The 21252-nt window shown below is 43.5% G+C and overlaps 1 protein-coding gene across 4 annotated transcripts in view; it reads left to right on the forward strand.

Moving 5' to 3' along the window:
• Positions 1 to 7486: 7486 nt before the first annotated feature.
• The window catches only part of ZNF217 (zinc finger protein 217), a 29215-nt gene continuing 15449 nt past the window's right edge, over positions 7487 to 21252 (forward strand). Inside the window, exon 1 of one of the 4 annotated variants that reach the window (XM_066234799.1) lies at positions 7487 to 7561. The gene's annotated coding sequence lies outside the window, so the exon portion shown is untranslated. Of the gene's footprint in view, positions 7562 to 10566; positions 10587 to 10718; positions 11023 to 11114; positions 11362 to 21252 lie in introns of those variants that run through there. The other 3 variants (XM_066234800.1, XM_066234797.1, XM_066234798.1) reach the window with 3 other exon arrangements.

The following is a 21252-nucleotide window of genomic DNA, read 5'->3' on the forward strand; positions in this document are numbered from 1 at the left end:
GTTTTGCATCCTTAGAGAGGGAATGATGACTTTGGTACAATGTGAGATTTTTGCACAAGGTGGTAGCAGATGGCATTAGTATAGGGGTTTAGGAAGAAGTGTCCAGGGCTAGGAAGAAGACTGGTTTGGGAAGCATGGTGATGAGAGTCTTGTACAGATCAGAAGGAAACAAGAAACAAGGAACAGAAAGGGAAGGGTGCGTTTGAGAGCTATGGGGAGGATAGGCTCTCCGACGTGTTAATTGATTAGCTCTAAGGACTTAGTCTACACATTCATTTTATAAACATTCATTGCCTCCCAGCTCTATGCAAAAAGCACTCTGCTAATTGCTGCTGGGACATGAAATTGCATGACCTTTCTCCCCTACCGTCAAAGGAGAGTGCAGTTCGTTGGGGCAGATGGACAAGTACACAGGTACACCAAGAATGCAGGGAGTGACTGAGGTGGGAGGGGACTGGCCCTGGGGCGACCAAGTAGACTCTTGCTCTTCCAGAAATAGGGGGAGGGGTGGGAGGTTAGAGTGAGGATGCTTCACCCTTGCCCCAGAGCCACGTGCGGCTGACAGGTGAACATTCAGGAAATAGGGTGTCCAGAAATGTGCATCAGTGTAGATTTTTAGAAATTAAGGAAATTTAGGTTGGTGACAGAGCTGAGTGTTGATCCTGAGTTCACACGGCCCTTTGGCTTCAGTGTAGTCTGGAAGACAGGGACTCATATTGTGAGCCCTATGACCGCAGGCAGGCTACTCCACCATCCTGAGCCTCAGTTTCCTCTTTTTATTTATTTATGTATTTTGTAAATAACTTTTTTTCTTTTAGATTTTTATTTATTCATTTTTAGAGAGAGAGGGTATATATATATATATATATATATAGAGAGAGAGAGAGAGAGAGAGAGAAAAGGGGGAGGAGCAGGAAGCATCAACTCCCATATGTGTCTTGAACAGGCAAGCTGGGGGTTTTGAACCAGCGACTTCAGCATTCGAGGTTGACAGTCCACTGTGCCACCACAGGTCAGTCTAAAATAACTACTTTTTTTTTTTTCAGAGACAGAGAGTCAGAGATAGGGACAGACAGACAGAAACAGAGAGAGATGAGAAGCATCAATCATTAGTTTTTTGTTGCGCATTGCGACACCTTAGTTGTTCATTGATTGCTTTCTCATATGTGCCTTGACCGCAGGCCTTCAGCAGACTGAGTAAACCCTTGCTGGAGCCAGCGACCTTGGGTCCAAGCTGGTGAGCTTTTGCTCAAACCAGATGAGCCCGCACTCAAGCTAGCGACCTCAGGGTCTCCAACCTGGGTCCTCCGCATCCCGGTCCGACGCTCTATCCACTGTGCCACCGCCTGGTCAGGCTAAAATAACTACTTTTTAAAATGTTCTTTTATTTATTGATTTTAGCCAGAGGAAGGGAGAGAAAGAGAAAGAAACCCTAATTTTTTGTTCCATTGATTGATTCATGTATGTGCCCTGACCAGGGATTGAACCTGCAACCTTGGTATATCAGAATGATGCTTTAACCAACTGAGCTACCTGGCCAGGGCTCAGTTTCCTATTTTTAAAGAAAAGATTACAGCGAGTCCAGTGACAGGTGTTCTGGTCAGAGCTCTGATGCTATGGTCATGCCCTGGCCACACGGCAGGAAGACGTCCATTGAAATGGAAGGACTGGTGTGTCTGTTTGCGTGCCCTCTTTGTGTAGCCAGGAGGAGATCGTGGAGGAGATAATCTGTCAAGGAAGAAACACTTGAAGTTAACAGTTCTTTTGGTTTTACCTCCATTTCCTTTCAGTGGCTTCTTTGTGCTCTTGGGAGTAAAATCCAAAGTCTGTACGGGGTCAGACAAATCCTGCTGCCATGGTCTCAGGATTTCTGTCTCTATCTTAAGAGAAGGTGGGAGTTTTAGGCAGGGCCCTGATGTAATCAGATTTGACTTTTGAAAAGATCAGTGTGACAGGTATGTGATTTCTGCGGGGATGGTGGCTCTGTGAATATGGAGCTTATGTTCCTTCCAGCTGTATCCCTGGCACATGGGAAAAGTGCCAGGAACGTCACAGAGTGTGTGTTCTGTTGGTTGAATGCACACTTCACCTCTCTGCCTTTAAAGGAAGACTAAAAATAGCCATTTGGTGGTGTTAGTAGGGGCATGTAATGAGATAATGGATACTATCTATGCCTGGTACGTGGTAACCATCCACTAATTTTTCATCCTGTATTTAATGAGCATCTACTATGCACTAGGCATGATTCAAGGGGATACTGCTAGGGTGGGGGGGTGAGGCTTGGCTAGTGTCTGTATGGGAAGGGAAGCTTCGTGGTGAAGGATAGCTGGTGTGTGTGTGGGGAATAGGAGCTGAGATTGGGGACCAAGCAGGGGAGTGGCTATGAGAGAGGCTCCATATTTGTGGATAAGGACAAGACCTGAGAGGTAGGTGCTGGATTTAGATTTAGACTCCTAGCTCTGCTGCTGCTTGTGAACAGTGGGCTTTGGGAGAGCCACGTAATCTCTTTTTGTCTAGGTTCATCAATAAAAATGTAAAATAGAGGTTCTAACTGAGAGGTTTGCTAGAAATTAGATGAAATGAGTTACAGAGAACATAATAAATGTTAGTACTTATCGGCTAGCCTCTTGGCATGCTGATTCTGCATCTGGCGTAGAATTTTTTTTGGAAATACCAGTGCTCCATCCCACGGCAGAGAAATGAAGAAGTCACTCCTGGGTGTGGGTTTGGACAAGCCCCTGCTCTTGATGGAGTTAATAGTCAGATTCAGACCAAAAAATGAAAGAAAATAAAATTCCTAACCAACCAACTATACAAACAACTTACTAGACCATTTATGTCATTCCAAAAGGGAGGCCGAAAGGAAAAGGAAAAAAGGGAGGTCAAGGACTCTTAGTGTTTTTCCTAGCAAACTGTGGAAACTCTTGGGTTCCAGGTCTGATGTCAGTGGCATCAGGAAAGCTGAGAGTAAGGTGCCAAGTATATTCAAAGGAGAGGCCTACACAGCCCTTTGTGGAGTTGATACTCAGTACAGTTGACCGCTGAGCACCACAGGAGTCAGTGGTGCCCACCCCTGTGCAGTTGAAAATTCAACTCTAACTTTTGACTCCCCCAAAACTTAACTACCAAGAGCTTACTGTTAACCGGAAGCCTTACCAATAACATGGATCAATTAATGCATATTTTGTATATTATGTGTATTATAGACTGCATTCTTACAATAAAGTAAGCTAGAGGAAAAATATTCTTAACAAAATCATAAGGAAGAGAAAATAGATTTCCAACATTGTTTCTATTGGAAAAAAATCCATGTGTACGTGGGCCTGTGCAATGCGAATAGAGTCATCCTGAAAACAGCCTTTGGCTGGTGTACAATACAGAGCTTCCCCTTTGCTATGACACAGGGCAACCCAACTAACCAGTGAGGCAGGGGAGCGCAGGTTCCAATCTCTATTCTACAGATGAGGAAACTGAGCCAAGGCCCCAGTGACTGGTCTGAAGACCAAATTTTAATTCCCTTCCCGTTGGAACTCACTGTGGCCAAGCTCTGTATACTATTTCTTTTTTTTTTTTTTTTTCCTTTTGTGACAGAAACAGAGAGAGTCAGAGAGAGGGACAGACAGACAGGAAGGGAGAGAGATGAGAAGCATCAACTCTTCATTGTGGCACCTTAATTGTTCATGATTGCTTTCTCACATGTGCGTTGACCCGGGGGCTACAGCAGACCGAGTGACCCCTTGCTCGAGCCAGCAACCTTGGGCTCAAGCTGGTGACCTCGGGGTCTTGAACCTGGGTCCTCCGCATCCCAGTCCGGTGCTCTATCCACTGTGCCACTGCCTCGTCAGGCTTTTATTCCTTTCTATATTCGTTTGTTTTGAACACATTTATTGATCGCTGCTACAGGCAGACATGAAGATACAACAGAAAACAAGACAGAGTAGCATCTATTTTTATGGAGCTTAGTCTCAGAGGAGGACAGACAGGATCAGGTAATTACTACAGTGTAATGTGTAGGGAGTATTGTCTGCATGGGTCTGAGCTCCAGAGGTATCTGGCAGGGGTGTGTGATCTAACGACCGTGGCTAACCCATCTCTCCGTCCACTCTTTCTTCATCAACATTCACTTCCCACAGAGTCTCATAAAATCTCATGATATTACATATCCTTTAGGGGTAGAAAGTTATGGGAGAAGGTCTGAGAGTGAAATCTAGAATTCATTACTGGACATCTAAGTGGAGATGGAGTAGGCAGTTGGAAATATGTTTTGGGAGTTGAGGGGAAAGGTCTGGGTGAGAAATATATACATTTAGAAGACTTGTAGGTCTTTTGAGCCATTGAATTGGATGAAATCACCTGGGGAATAAATAAGGAACAGAAGGTGCCATCATTGGGCCCTGCGCACCTTCAAGTCTGGGGTCAGGGAGCGGTGAGAGAACTGGCCGCGGGGACTGAGAAGGGGCAGCCGGTGAGGGCTGGGGAAATCTGATCTCCAAATCAAGGCGAAAGGAGTTTCAAGGAGGAGGAAGGGAGAGACTCCACCAAGCACTGCAGATGTGGCAGATAAATGAGGATGGAAAATTGTTTTTCTGACCTCCTGCTGCAATTAAGAGTCAAAAACCAGTTCTTGCCACTGTTTTTCCAAGGCCCATCCATCCCGCCTTAATTCCTGCTGGCCTGTCTTCACTGGCTGGACCCCAGGTGGTTCAGGCCAGCCTCCCTGCCCTCCTGAGCCTTCCCACCTTCCGCTCCCACCTGGCTTCCTGGAGGTCCCTGCTTCTTGGGGACCCCCAGCCTGAAACAGCAGGCCCCTTCGCCTCCCCAATGACCCTTCTGTTGCAAGTAAAACTACACTGCTTACAAAAATTAGGGGATATTAAAAATGAGTATGAAGCAATAAAATATCCCCTACTTTTTGCGAGCAGTATATCGGATGTTGTCTGTCTCCCTCTAGAACAGTGATTTCAGGGGCACTGCCCTCTTTTCCCCAAGATTGTCAAATAAAAAAATGACAGCTAACATAATAGCCATCTGGTACAAATGAATCAAATTATATCTTTTTTTTTTTTTTTTTTTTTTTGGTCAGATCGCCAAATATATATATTTTTTGGTGTGCCACAGAATTTTATGTGTTGGTGCTGAAACCCTGAAACAAACCCAGAGAATTCTTTTTGAAAAAATATTTTATTTATTGATTTTAAAGAAGGGATATATAGAGAGAAAGGTAGGGAGAGGAGCAGGAAGCATCAACTAGTAGTTGCTTCTCTTATGTGCCCTGACCAGGCAAGCCCGGGTTTTGAAGCGGCCTCAGTGTTCTAGGTCTAGGCTCTGCCCACTGCGCCACCACAGGCCAGGCTGAACCCGCAGGTTTTTTTTTTTTTTTTTTTTTTTTTTTTTGTGAGACAGAGAGAGGGACAGAAAGGGACAGACAGGAAGGCAGAGAGAGATGAGAAGCATCAATTCTTCATTGCGGCACCTTAACTGTTCATTGATTGCTTTCTCATATGTGCCTTGACCGGGGTGGGGTGGGGGGCTACGGCAGAGCAAGTGACCCCTTGCTCAAGCTAGTGACCTTGGGCTCAAGCCAGCGACCATGAGAGGTCATATCTATGATCCCACGCTCAAGCCAATGACCCCGTGCTCAAACTGGTGAGCCCCTGCTGAAGCCGGCAACCTAGGGTTTCGAACCTGGATTCTTCGTGTCCTAGTCCGATGCTCTATCCACTGCGCCACTGCCTGGTCAGGCTGAACCCACAGTTTTTTAGTAATTAGTTTATGTGTGCCATGAGATGAAAAAGGTTGAAAAGTCCAAAGGGGCAAGGACTTTGTTTGGCTTACTCTAAGCTCTATCTCTAGAGTTGTGCCAGGATCCCCCAAACTCTGGGCATACAACTTTGCAGTGTCTCACTTAATTCTCTATAGTCTTATATGAAAATAAATATCATTTCTAATATATATTTATTTTACCAGTTTTAGTGATACAATTGACATGACACTGTATAAGTTTGTGTGCAACATGATTTGATGTATGTATATGTTGCAAAATAATTACCTCAGTAAATTAACACCCATCATCTCACATACTTATTTTTCCCTTGTGATAAAAGTTTTTAAAAAATAATTTTTTAAAGATTTTATTTAGTTTTAGAGAGAGAGAGAAAGGGAAGAGGAGCAGGAAGCATCAACTTCCATATGTGCTTTGACCAGGCAAGCCGAGGGTTTTGAACTGGCAACCTCAGTGTTCCAGGTCGACACTTTAACCACTGCGCCACTACAGGTCTATTTAAGTGGTGGGTTTTTTTTTTTTTTTTCTTCCTCCACCGCCTCCTCTTCACCATCATCCCATTTTAGAGATGAGGAAGCTGAAACCCAGAGAGATTAAATAATATTTCAGAAATTAATGCAGTTTTCAAGAGGTGGAAGCTGAGTGTTTGAGTCCAGAGTGATTAGAGAAGACATTCCATACCTTGGCAGAAGTCCCCCTCACCCCCCAGGAGTACACGGGGTTTAAACCACTGGTAGGAGGAACGGAAGTTGATTTCCTGAACGAATGGGGAGGGAGCGCTAGGCTGAGGGAACCACAGGTCTGAAGGCTCTGGGTCAGACAGGCTGAAGTTTATAACCCTAAGTGGAGGGTTGGTCAAGACTCTTGAGGCTGGGAGTTTCTTAGGCAGGGGCCAGATCTACTGGGCTGGCGAGGCAAGCTCTGCAGTTTGTTCTTTTTTCCTGAGGCAAAAGGAAGCCATTAAGTAGGGCGGTGACACGATCTGATTTACACTGTGAAGGATCTCTTGGGGTGGAGAATGTAGTAAGGCAAAACCTAGAAAGAAGCTCAAAGAAGCGTCCTTTAGTCAAACATTTGCAGGAGCAAGAGTTTGTGGTGGCGTGGAGTGGTAGGCTCCTGTTAGAGATGAAGTGGACGGAGTTGAAATGTATTTAGAAACGATAGGGTTTGCTCATGGATTCAAGGTGTGCGTAGGAGGTGAAACATAGTTTGGCTTCTGGCTTTTCACTTGAGTAAGTGGGTAGATGGAAGAGGATTCCATTTATTGACATGAGGGTGGGAATTGGATTTCAAGAAATGTTACTTACCTTCCTCTTCCCTGGCTTCCTCTTATCCCCAAAGGTCCCCATTTGCAATATCAGATGAGGGCAAAAAGCTTTAAAGAAGTGTTCCCAAAGTTATGTGACACGTAATTTTTAAAGAAAGTTTACACTTACATGTCAAGTGACGTCAACCTTGGAAAAACCATCCAGAATATTAGAGGAAGACAAAAATTGTGCTTGCAAAGGGGAGGGGGGGTGGTGCACTGATCAGATTTACCAGTGGGACAGATATAGTTAAAATACACCCCCCACCCCGCATGTTATCAAGTTAATCTCGTCGTGATGGAATTATCTAGACCTCTATTTAAATTGAGCTTTATTCTTGGCCCCTCCCTTTTGGGTTTGCTTGTAAAATCCAGCAATCACATCTCTTCCAGTATTGTTCTGAGCCAGGTGGACTGGCAAACCCGGAGAGGAGAGTCTCCAGGTTCCAGACAACTGCTTCCACTTCCGAAAGGTAATTTCTGCTATTTATTTTTGCCATCTATTCTATTAGGATGTGTTATAGAGGGTTTACAATTTTGAGATCACTTGAGTGAAATCAAGAAACTTCACAGAGAAGGGAGAAGTGTGGTATTCCCAGCAGTGGTTGGTGATCCCTACTTAATTTAGTGCATTCAGTCGTGTTAAAAGGGCTGCCCCGGTTTCTTCTCAAATGTCCTTTGTAGTTTGCAGAAGCTGGCAGGTTTGGCTAACTTTCTCATTCTCCTTTCCTGCTAACTCCTCACTGCAGTTTTTCAGGTTTTCCTGCCTTGAACACTAAATTCTTTTTAAGTCAAGTATCTATGTTGGCTCCGTTTCAGCTCCTGGGTTTTACAGAGTTTCCAAATTGTTTTTCTGTAATAGTTCCCCAGTAAAATAAATACTTGTGGAATAAGAAGATTATACTGCATTCTGTTCTTCTAATTAAGGCTAAGTCCCAAAGGATGATTCCAATAAATGTTAAATATAGCAATTCAGAAGGTTTTTTTTTGTTTTGTTTTGTTTTGTTATTAGATCTGGAGAGAAAAATCATAAGTTAGCTAAAAGAAGAGGTCTCACATCGCTAGGATTAAATTAGAGATAATGGTGCGATTTTTACACCGGGAAATATCTTAAGGAGGGCTGGTCTGTTTAGATAATTGTGAAAAATGAAGTGTAGCTGATGTTTGTCGCATTAAAAAGAGGGGAAGTGGGCATTTTCTGCCCTTTCTCCGAGTAACATGTGTAGAGCATCAGCTCACATGTGAAGGGACATTTCTGGTTCCATTCTTTCTTTGTGTTGCCTGCGTCTCTGCAGCACCTGACTCCTTAAGAATTAGTCTAGCTAGGGGGTGATGGCAAAACAGGATTACTCGGGGGTGGAGCTAAGTCTATGTAGACCAACGTTCGATTTTCATTTTTCATTTCATACAATAATATGAATTCTTCGCTTTTATTACAAAACCAAATGTTCCCAGTGTCCTGTTACTTTTGGAGTTTCCATTTTTAATTCTTTTAACTCTATGCGCTTTCCAAATACATCTTAAGTATGCTTCTCTCCATTGTGAGGGGAGATTGTGTATCTCAGACACCCTTACAGTGAATTTAGATCACTCGATGTCCAGTTAAAAACACAGTATGTGTTTGCAACCCAGCACTCAGTCAGTGGCAGAATTTTGCAACCATTTCCCAGTTTTTTTTGTTGGCATGATTCCAGGAATAAGGTTCTTTGTAATTCTTGCTCAAACATAAGGATCACATATAAAACTCTTAGCAGATAGATCAGTTAATGCAATCATCTTTCAATTTCAAAAGCTACAACATAATAAGGTTTTTTTTGGGGGGGGGAGGTAGAGAGAAACAGTAGCTAACAAACCATATGATGTTATTATGCTAAAACAGTGGTAGCTTTGTGAGGGCAGAGAGAAAAAAAGCACAACCGTTTTTGCTCTGAAAATAATTCAGTAGCAACAAGGTCTGAGAGCCAGGAGCCTATTGTTCTTAGTGAAACGATTATTTGTCAAAACATTTTATTGTTTCCCTAGTCCTACTGAAAAGTTTGGACTTTCCCTTTTTGCTCAATTTTGATAGTAGGATTTTAAACTATCACTGGTATTGTGTTTACAGCATTCAGGGCTTCAGGGTTCAAAGGTTATCCATTCACATGTAGAGTGAGGCTACACTTAATGTTGAGACTCAACCTGGTTCCACTAGTAGTTCATAGTTTCTTTGTTTAGGAGCAATGCTGGAAGTCATTGTTTTGATAAGTTAAGTGAAGCTTCTTGTTTATGAGGAGTAGGTCTCTGGACTGTGTTTTAGGATGTGACTATTTATAAGGCTCTAAAAAGTATTTTAAAGAAAGGTATTTGTCTTTTCTGAGAAAGGGAACCCTGGTATTAGAAGTAATCGTATCTGTGTACTTGAGTGAAAAAAGAAAAAAAACCAAGAGTTCTGGCCTAAGAATCTACTTCTGGCACTGCTAATTAATTAAGTGTGAGTAAGTAATTGGTTCACTTCCTTTTTAGAAAAGACTAACCAGACCATATGTGGGGCTAGTAGTTATATATAAAATGACAGCAAACCATCACACTTGGCAAATTCTTCCTCTTTGCTAAGAAGCTGCCTCTCCAATTCCATTTCCTATTTACTAGGGATTGCATTGCTCACCAGTCGAGCACTTACGCAGTGTTTTTTTTGGTCCTGATTTATTAAAATATATTTTAAGTGCCTTTCTTAATATTTTTAAAGTTTTTCCATTTTGGATATACCGAAGGCCAAAAAAAAAAAAAGGGAAAAAAGAAACTGGCCTGGTTTGTTTGTGGTGACTTGCAAAGCTCCGTTTTTATTTGCATTCGTTTGCATCTTGGGGTAGAAAACTTAGTGGGTGTTGATTGTGCTTCTGTGGTTCCTCTTGGGGCTTAAAATGGGGGAAATCACTGTCCCTGGAATCAGAACCTTTTTTTGTTTGTGTGTGAGCAAGGGAAGGGAAACGCTTTAAATGAACTGGGCGTGGGGAGGAGAGGGAAAAGTTTTTTTTTGGGGGGTTCTCAGTTTAGCAAACCCAGTTTCATCCATGTGGATTTCTACTAAACCCAAGTGGGTTCTTGGAACACAGGCCAAGTTTAGAAATCCTCAAGTTATAATAGCAGTGCAAAAATCAGTCCTTTCAGAAAAATAACAAAGGATAGCTTTATTTAGATACTAATTACAAAACATTTTAGTCATCTTGTCTCTTCGACCTTCTTCACACTTGAGGAAAATCTGAAAAAAATGTTTGTGTACAGCTACCTTTTAAACCACCCAAATGGGTGTAAAGCCTTTTTGTTTGTTGGTAATTCAGGATGACCCAGGAGTTCGGGCTACCAGCCCCTCCCCTCGCCTGGGCACACCTTGCAAGGGAGGGGGAGGCGGTGAGGCGGAGGCCTGCATCTGCGCCTGCGCGCTGCCCTCGTGGCCCCCCGCTCCGCGTACCTGTCACTGGAACCGCGGGGCGATCGCGGGCCACGTTAGGCCGGATGGCGGTACGCTGAGGGGGGCGGGGGGGAGGGCTAGGGGCGGTGAAAGGCGCGCGCGTGCGCGAGAATCCCGGGGCGAGAACAGGGAATGCGCGTGCTCGTTCGTTTGCTCGCGCCCCGGGGGCGGAGCCCGCGGCGGTGGGCGGGGCAGGGGCGCGCCAGCGGAGATCACGTGGGCGCGGGGCGGGGTCTCGGGAGCGGTCGCGCGGCCGGTGAAGACAGGAGGCGGAGCGTATTCGAACGACGGGGCTGAGGGAGGGCGCAACAGCTGCTCCCTGAGCACTTTCTGACCCAACAGTCCCGGTGCGCCGGACGCGCCGCGCCCGGGCGGCTCTAGGGACCCCCCGCGCCTGCACTGTCCCCTCGCGGACGAGTAGGGGGCGCCCGAGCCTTTGCCCCCCGTGCGCACCCCCACCCCGCTCACCTTAGCCCCGCGCCCGAGGTGAGCCCGGCCCCCAAACCCTCCGGGCGGGGGTGGGGTGGGGGTGGGGGGGCGCCCCTTTTGGGGGGTCTTCCAGGCGCGAGGCCCTGCGGGGGATGGCTTCGCCTCTGGCCCCGAGGCCCCCCGTGTGTGTTGGGGGACCGGAGCCGGCGCGGGATCCGGGAGGTGTCCGCACAAAAGGCTGAGAGAAACTCCCCGGCGCTCCCCTCCCTCCTGCCTTCCCCGCCCCCTCCCCTCCTCGCCGCTCCCTCCTCATTCAAACCTCGGCTCGCGCGTGTGGTGTCAGTTCAGTCCCGGCCGCCGCCGAGCGAGGAAATGGCCGAGGAGCCGGAGCCGCAGGTAAAGGGGGCGCGCCCCCCGCCCGCGCCGGGCCCCAGGGGGCGCCCCGCGTCCCCCCGCCGGCGTCCCCCCGCGCCCGCCCTCGAGGCTCCGGGGCTCGTTACCGCGGCCCCGCCCGGCCCCGCCGTCCTGCCCGGGGCTGCCCCTCGGCGGCGCCCCTGCCCTGCCCTGCCCTCCCGGCCGGGAGGTGTCGGCGAGCCCCGGCGTGCACAGACAGTGTTTGACCAGCACACACTCTCGGGAACAGTCGAGGTGGCTCGGGGGGAGGAGTCGCCCCTCGCCGGGCCGGGCGCCGGGGGCCGCCGGCCGGAGGAAGCCGGGGCTGGCGTGCGAGGGTGCGTGGGGCTTCCCTGAAAAGTTGGCGGCTCCGTCGGGCGGGTCTCCCGGGTTGTCCACCCAACCTGGGAGGCGGAGGCCGGCAGCCGACGCGGGGTCCCCCGTGATGGCCCGGGAAGGGCCGGGGCAAGTTGGAAACAACCAAAACAATGCATCCTAACAGGCGTCCCCCGCAAACAATGGCCGGGACCGTCCACACGGGCAGGGCGGAGGGCGAGTCTACACGGGCCGGGGGAGGGGCCTGGCCTGGCCGCGGACCCCGACACGCACCCCCGCTGGTCCCCTGGGTGCCCCCAAATCCGTGCCCTGGAGTCCCGGTCTTCTGCCCTTGTCTGAGGAGGAGGTGCGCAGGGCTACGTGTCCTGGATGTGCGAGTAGAATGATTTTCCCCCTTTAATTTTAAAGGTTAAAAAAAAACCAAAACACTTTAAAAATAACCCTTAGACGCTTAAAGAGTATCTTTATAACTCAAGTCTAGTGGGAGCCCCAAAGCCAGCTGGAAACAGAACTAGGAACTCCAAAGGGCAGGAGGAATTGAAATGTTAGCCTGAAAGGGTTTTTTTTGAAGAGGGAAGTTTCTGCCACCAGGCGCTGAGAGGCGAAACCGCGCAGTTTCTGATGTAGAGCCCTCTTCCCTCTCTATTTGGCCCCAAAAGGCGAGCGGCACAGGATGAGGAGGGCGCTGCTGGGGGCCCGGGAGGTTGGATTTGGGGAGGCCTGGGCGGTCCTGCGCCAGGCGGGGTGCTTAAGCCGGTACCTGCGCGCTGGAGACCACAACCATTCAGATCCCGGGTGGGACCCCACATTTTAGGATTCGGGGTAGGGCCCCCGAAGGACTGGAAGCCGCATTCTTCGGCGGATGGGGTGGGCGGGCCGGAGTTTTCCCGCAAGGTTTAGTTCCAGGAGCTTTTGGAAAGTGCTACCACTGGGCACTTAGAGGACCCCTATAATCTGTTCACACTTGGAGCAGCAGAAACTTTCATTTTTTTACCGCCAAGAAAAGGATAGTCAAGAGTTTGAGGTTTTGGTGTGTTGTTCCCCTTTGAAATCTTCGAACCTCGATTTGTCTCTGAATTAGCCTGTAGGGCTTGAAGCGTTGAACATTCCTGAATGTGGATTAAATCAAATAAATGGCGGTTGTAGTGGTCCTATGGCCAGTTTGGGCCCCTGTATTATTGACCACTGTGCATAACACAGCCTAGCTGGTTTCCTGGTTTTCTAGATCGTTTGCAACCATTAAGCTGTATGTTTTAAGAAGCCTAGGTCTGATTTAGTTCAGGTTGATTCAATTATGTCTTCATCGCTTTTGAGTTGGTTGAATGAGTTGACATGAGATTAAGCTCAACAAAAGAAAGGCAGGGTAACAACAGCTGCGGGCCAGGCCTGGTCACTAGGTAGGGGTCTTAGGAGACCTTTTACCTTCTGTGTGTCAAGAAGTTCATTTAAAATGCCCTTTTACTGTACTTTGCCCTGGAATGGATGGATTGCCTTGATATCAAATAAGACTTAAAATACTAAAGTTGAAAATATTCTGAGAATGAGTAATAGATCTAGAGCCCTTAGTGTTTGTAGTGACAAGTGCAGAGCAATAACGAGTAGTTTTTTTCTGAAAAATATAACAGCCAAACCACTAGTTTGTGCTTGCTTAATGTGTGCTAAGAACTTTTAAGGTGTGTCCTTAATGGTAGATAACTTTTTCTGAGAAGTCATGTTTATTTTAGATACTGTTTTGTTCAGTATTACAAAGACTAGTAGTAGTGTGTGTATATGTTTAATCTTGGTGTTTTAATTGAAGTCATCCCTCCTCCCAGTTGCTGCCTTTTTAAATGTTATGTAAGTATAAAATTCTAGAGGCACAGTGCCTTGTTAAAAAACCCAGAAGTCAATAGCTCCAAGATAAAATTTTAATTTATTTGGCTTGCTTGTTAGAATAGGGTTAATAATCTGATTGGAATTTTAGTTATTGTGAGGAGGAAGGCTGTTCTTTAGCTCTCTCTGCACATTGATTTGCATGCTGGAGGAGGAAGTAGGGGGAGATTACAACTTCTAGGTGGACATACTTTTCTTCAGTGTGGAACTTTCAATCCTTTTATCTTCCCAGCACCTTGTAAGACTGCAGGTTGACCTTTGCTGTTTTTTAAATAATAATTTAGGAGATCGAAGTTTAGCAATTCTTGGGTTTATATTATTCCCTTTCACTTCTTTATCAAAAAAAGGGGAACTAACACACCCCTGAAATAAAACTTGTAGAAAACATATTCCCTTTTCAGCCTGAAGAATCTATTTAGATAGCAGCTTGGACCCCCCCCCCCCACACACACACACACACTACTCCCATAGGTAATTGGGGAGGAAGAGGGAGGGGTGAAGGTGTTTGGCTTTGCCTTCACTTTTAAGATGGAGGTAGATTTGCATTCTTTCTGTAAGCCTCCATTTTTTGGCAGTGGAACTTCTGGAAGGAATAGCAGCCTAGTGGTCTTTTTAAGAGGAAACCTGCAAATTAGACTTAGATCACTTACAAACGGATGAAATAACTAAGGAATCTAATGGCCTGGCAAGGACAGTCCCTCTGTCTCATTTCAGATAAATGCTAATCACTTTTCTCTCTTTTCACAGTAGTTATGATGAAATGGCATGTTTTTGTCACAGCAGGGTTGCCTTTTCCTGACTCCGGAGCACTCACAATTCTGAGAGGCTTGATGAGACCTCAGGGGTCCCCAAAGATGTGTTTTCCCACTTTATAAAATTACATTCTTTTCTCTCAGTTGTAACAAACATGATATTGCCTGATAAGAACTTGGAGTAGTTTTAATGACTCTTGACTGCCTACAGTCTACTACTTACATATTAAAAAAAAGATATGCTCTTATCTCTTAGAACTGTGATTGGCTCTCTCTTACGTTTTACATGAAGCTTTGTTTCCATTAGCTCAAAAAAAAAAATTAGTTTAAATTGTTCCATCTTGTGGATGCCAGTATGGCCTATATGTTATGGTATTTGAGGGTTGCTGTGTATGACATAGTTTAAATGATTTAGTCCTGATTTCCTATTTCAGTTTAATCTTGGAGCTGTATGGTTGGTACATGAAATGAAAAGGTGAAGCCCAAGTAGTGAACAGTGGTTAGGTTTTTTTTTTTTTTTTTGTGGCTAGGTATTTTTAAACCTTTGAGTTAATACACTAGGAATAAAAACAGACAGTTCTATATACCAACGAGTATGCCAGTAGAATAAAACAAATGTAATGAGTTGGAATAAATAGAGTAGTTTTCAAATTACCGAGGTGTTAACAAAATAAAAACCTGGAAGGTATTTACAGACCAGGCATTAAAGGAATCCAATCATACCAAGTATTCTAAATAGTAAAAGGTTTGGTTCCAGCATGTAAATTAAACCGGGACAGTGGGGAGAGTGGATTTGTCCACCTCATCTCCAGATGTGGGGGAGGGGTGGTGATTAGTTTAAATGCACATGGAAGAAAGTGAATTACACAAAGACAGCAGGAAATTTCTTAAATTCGGGTGAGGGAAGCTTGATCATTATAACTTAATGGCCTCATTTTGGGTGCAGCCCAACAACTTGACTGAAATACTGGCTTTTAAGGATAAGGTGATTTGGCTTGTTTTTCTGCAACCAGTAATACGGTTAGGCGAATTTGCTGCGGTATGTGGGGCAAAGGATTTTGAAGTGAGACCATGAGGGCAGATAGGAATCTGACTTTGAGGAAGTGGGAGGACAGAGGGACCATCCTTTCTTAAAATCTGCAGCTCTGATAATCAGGGTCAATTCTTATATAAATCTTCCTTCCAGCTAAATAGAGGGGCAGCCCCCTGCCAGCACCTGCCACCTCCTATTGCCCCTTTATGTCTAACGTTGGAACACTCGCGGAAAAACCTTTGCATTTGAACATTTGTTGGCTGCCTGTTCTTCACATCCTCATTACTTCCTGCCCAGGGTAACAGCATAACTGGGTTACTGGAAATTTGGGGCCAGTTTGGTAATTTTATAAAATTGAGAAATAAAATTACTAAACCTGAAAAGAAAATGAGTAAGTTGTATGAGAGAATCAGTTTAATTCCTTAGCCTTTGTTCTTAAACTTTACCAGGATTTAAGATGCTGGTTTTTATTCTGGTCCTGTTTTGTGTATTGGTGTTCATTATTTTCTAGTGTCAGTGAATTTCTAATGTCTAGTGAATTTAAAGTCATTTAAAATTTGTAATTCTATGGCCTGGATACTGAGGGCCCAGATCTGTTTTGTTCTTGAATAAGCATTAGGAGAAAATATTTGCTTTTTCCTATATGTATTAAAGTGGAGAACTTCAGAAACAGTCCACTAACACCAGAAGTGTTTTTTTCTTAACAGTGGATATGTTTTGTTGTTTTTGTTCTATATATAAACCCACTGAACACTGACTATGCATTAATTGGAAGGAGACTTTTTTTTCATTAATTTTGAAAGCAAACAGGTGATTTGAAAGGGCCAGACATACAACTTTAGTACTTACTCTTTGCAAGAACAGGGAGAGGGAGTATTTAAATATCTTTAAGGAAATCTATCCTGCCTTAAAAGGCATTGCTAAATTTATATTTAATCTGAAGTTGTGTGCAATTATTCACCATTTGGCCTGGTGGAAAAAGAAGTATAGTAGTGTAGGATAGTGGTGTGGTATAATGCTTGAAGTTACTTGTATATCTGTGTATATACAAACATGTATTTGTGTACACATTCAGTGTTTTCTTTTTAGAGAGTTACAGAATACAGGTAAAGATAGAACAGTTTATTTTTTTTAGTTGTCTGAACTTAACCCTGTCTTTGGTGCAGTTAACAATATTCAAAATATGAAGGTAGTCCTGGTTAAGTCATAAGATGTAATAGGAGCTCACTGATAGGAATGCTTAATCTTGTTTAATTAATCTTTTTTTTATCCTCTTTCAGGACAGGATGAAAAAATTTAAAAGTCTGTTTACAGTTCACAGTATCTGATAATAATTGATAATACTGAAACTAACACTAATATATGGTAACTTATGTTCCTTTAATTGACCTTATTGATTTGGAGTGAATCAGGCAGAGGTTTTTGTTTTTTGTTTTTTCAATGTTTCATTTCATTTAAAATTTTCTTTTTCTGGGGCAGAATTTTTAATCATGACATTCAAATATGCTAATGTGATTACATTTTTACAGTACTACTTTGATCTCTAATCCTATTTAGAACTGAGCATTTATATAGAATTTCAAGAAAATGAGACTGCCCTGTAGGATCTTCCCAAGCTCTGCCTTTGAACAGTCATTTGCTTTTGAATAGTTTAGTTTTGAATAGTTTAGATTTGGGATGTTGAATATCAACTTGGAGTATTTAATCTTTTTCTTTCACTTAACTTTTAATCATCTTTGCACAGCTATATTAGGAAAGTTGGGTTGATCATTGAGCTCATGGGTATGACCTTGGTGATTTACTTAAAATAGTGTTGAAGGATTTTAAGTTACAGGTCTTGATTGCTACTGTAGATTACTACGTATGGTTCTCTTCACTCGTCAGATTAAGAAAAACTAGTATGTGTAAAACATGGAAGGGAAACTTCTCTAAAAACTATAAGTTACTGAACCAGATCTTGGAGATAAATAATTTTGTAGTTAAAGGCACAAATGAATTGGTCAAAAGACTAGCAGTTTGTTTAGGTTGAATGTTTTAATGATCACTTAATTGGGCACTTAAGTAATAAGGAGGGTGGAGGGGGCCCAGTAGATTTGCTGGATACCTCAAATTACTTAGCTATAAGTAGAATTTTTATGTGTTTTTGACATTTTTTGAGGACCATGAATATCTTATTGCTCCGTACTATTGTAATGAATATTCCGTGTCAAGAAATGTAAGATAAGCTCTTTGGCTGCAGTACAGCGGTGCTGTCTACAGGCTAACAGTTTGATACCGTCTGTAGGGAAAGAACATTGAAAAGTTCAGTTGTCAGCATGGTGGCATTTACGTCTAATTTGTTGCGCTTAAGCACAAATTACTGTTTTTCATTAAGCATCATATCTTGAAATTAGCAAATACTACACTTTTCAAGATTTACGGGTAGTGGCAGAATTCAGAATTCACAGTAGCTCTACACACGAACGAATATTAAAAAAAAAAATGAAATGAAACAGAAAAAAACAGAAGAAATGACTTAAAGTAGTGGTCCCCAACCCCTGGGCCACAGACCGGTGGTGGTCCGTGGGTCATTGGGTACCGGTCCGCAGAGAAAGAATAAATAACATGAAACGTCAGAATAACAAATTTAAATATAGCCTGAATAATGAGGACATGCTCATTTCTCCTTTAACTTAGCTCAATAAATATCGTAAGTTCGACAATTATATTTTAAAATACCACAGTTTTTACGCTGGTTGCATAATTTTATTTTGTGCATTTATCCGTCCCACCCTAAAGGCCGGTCCGTGAAAATATTTTCTGACATTAAACCGGTCCGTGGCCCAAAAAAGGTTGGGGACCACTGACCTAAAGAACATCAGACATCTGTTTCAAGTAGTTATAGCAATAGGGTTCCTACGTCTTTTGAAAGATTATGTTGTAAATTAAAACTGAGTAATCACAAAATAAATTAAGCCCTCGTATTCTCTCAGAATGTAAGATTATATTGAATAACCTCTTGCCTTAGGTGCCTTAGGGTATATGACTGAAGGTTAAGTGCTGTTATTACCTAAGTAAAGGTTTAGAAAATTTTTTTTTAAATGTTAAGAAATATTTTTGCCAAATGCCTTTCAGTAAGCTTAGAGTGTTCAAAATGCTCACTTTTCTACACTAAAGCATTTGTACTGTAGGTGTCAGGTTAGACTGTTCTCCTTCCCCTGCCAGTTCTTTGTGAAGAGACAATTGACTTGGTGTCTATCAGCAGTCATCGGTTCTGTTGGCTCCACACTGAAGGTCTGGGAAGGCTGTGTGCACGCATACTTCATTTGATTAGAAATGGTGGTTGTTACTAACAGTGATTAGGTTAGAATGTCTTATGTCTCCTAAGTTCTGTTATTATTACAAAGTTTTTATTGTAATCACTCTAAACATTTTTGCTTAGCTGATTGGTAAGTGATGTAGAAACTGATTTATAGTTTAAGCAAGTGTAGTGTGTTGTCTACATATAGTTCCTAAGGCAAGAGTCCTGGGCATTTGCTATCAGAGGCTTCCCTAGCATGGCCATGTCTTTGTTTCCATGGGTCCATAAGGAGAGTGGTTTTAAACCCAAGTGATTGCTTGTGCTAGTCAACTTGATAATGTGGTTAAGTGATTTTTTTTTATTATACTCTTGAAATTGCAGAGAATGGTAATTAGATGGCAGTCATAGATAGCCATGTGGAAGTTTTTTTCAACCATGTGGAAGTTTTGATGAACATTTAAATTAAATTCAATATCAGTTATGGTTGCTGACTGTGCATACTGACTCTACACCTGTGCTGATTATATAGTGTGTGTTCATTTATTTGTCAGGTGTTTATTGAGGGCCCAACCTTGTGCCTGGGATCCCTTCTTAGGTACTGGGGGGCAGCAGGGGAACCAGGCTGACCAGGTCTCAGCTCCTAGGAACTTTATAGGGATGGCCCAGTGTTTTCATATCTTTTGGGTGAGTAGTAAGGATTTCGATGACCCAAGGTTGTCTAGTGCTTAGGACAGTTGGGTAAAGGTGTAATGACTATCAGAATCTGTCTCAAGCATGCCTATAGGAAGAGCTTCAGTTTTCTCTGGGAAGGTGGTCTTCCCACCTACTACACTAGAGGACTCCCTGCCCAGGACCATCCTTACCCTCATCTTCAGGCCTCGGCCCAGTTCTCTACCCCTCCTGCCCTCCCCAGACAGAACTGAAGTTTTTTCTCCCAAGATTTTTATTTTATTTATTCATTTTAGAGAGGTGAGAGAGAGGGAGAGAGAGAGAGAGAGAGGAGAGGAGAGGAGAGACAGGGGAGGAGCAGGAAGCATCAGCTCCTATATGTGCCTTGACCAGGCAAGCCCAGGGTTTCGAACCAGCAACCTCATCTTTCTCCCAAGATTTTAACACTGCCTCCTTTTACCAATCCTTTTGGTCTCTGTTAGAGCTGATGAAACCTACTCAACCCAGAGACTTAATATTTCATAGATAAAAATTGAGACTAAACCGTCTTTCCAAGCCGTACTTCCGGTCTTTGCCATTGCCTGGGGTGGGAATACAGAGATGTACCCACATCATGTTTTAATCCAGAGATTAGGGTTGTGACTTTTTGGAAATGATTATTTATAGAAAAGTGGAATTCCCTAAAACTTAAAAATGTCACAAATGAATCAAATTTCTTTTTTTTAATAGTTTTTTCTTTTTAATTTTACACTGATTTGAGAGAGAAAGAGAAAGGGGGGAGTGGGGAAGGGAGAGAGAGAGAGAAGCATCAACTCATTGTTCCACATAGTTGTGCCATTTAGTGGTACATTCATTGGTTGCTTGTCATATGTACCCTGAACACAGATCACACCCACAACCTTGGCGCACTAGGACAATGCTCTAACCACTTAACCACCCAGCCAGGGCTTCAAATTTCTTTTTTTATTTTTAAATCAGTGGGGGGGGGGAGGTAGAGACAGACTCCCATATGCATCCGTACTGGGGGCCCTTGATCTGTAACTGGAGCCATTTTTTAGCGCCTGAGGCAGAGGCTGTGTAGCCATCCTCTGCGCGCCTGGGGCTAACTTGCTCTAATTGAGCTAAGGTGACAGGAGGGGAAGAGGAGCGAGAGAGGGAGGAGTGGAGAAGCAGATGGGTGCTTCTCCTGTGTGCTTTGACCTGGAATCAAACCCAGGACTTCCACTGGCCAGGGCCTCAAATTTCTTTAAAAAAGAAAATATAGTAATGTTGAGGTTTGGATATGGGAGACTAACTTTGATTTTTGCCCAATTAGCACAGTAAAAAAAAACCCTACTATTTGCCATTGCCACCCTTTCATTTTTTAAAAAGGGTATTTTGGTCAATAAAGGACAGTCTTTATTCAAGTTGAAATTAATATGAATGAATGTGTTTCTGTTTTTGGCCAGTGAAAACACTGTTGTCAGAGTTTTGTAACTACTTTTCTAGAATATTTTCAGTTAAAATATTACCCGGGACACTGGCATTCAGTAAATATTTGATGAATGAGTAAATGCCTTTATAGAAACCTAAACGATCAGTTACATATCCAAATATCACTTAATATCTTGATTAGTATAGTCATTAAATACTTTTGAGAATATCTGTGTATAAATATAGATCTACCCCCTAGAATCATAGTATTTTAGTACTCTGAAGCAATCCTATAATTTATCCATCTGCAGTAATAGACACAGATTAGGTGGCCATGTTAAGGTTGTGACTCAGGCAGGACTAGAACTCAGGTTTCTGGAGTGTTCTATTAGCTTTCCACGCTGGTAGTCAGCCCATAGGGTTTATCTTCCATTGTGATGGCAACAAAAGACTTAAGAAATTAACATAAATACTTCAGTGTATTCTTTCTTTACCCTAATCTTTGATCTGCAGTCTTATTTAGAAAAGTTTAAAGTTTA

The sequence above is a fragment of the Saccopteryx bilineata genome, chromosome 6 (genome assembly GCF_036850765.1).
Source record: "Saccopteryx bilineata isolate mSacBil1 chromosome 6, mSacBil1_pri_phased_curated, whole genome shotgun sequence".
NCBI classification, from domain to species: Eukaryota; Metazoa; Chordata; class Mammalia; order Chiroptera; family Emballonuridae; genus Saccopteryx; species Saccopteryx bilineata.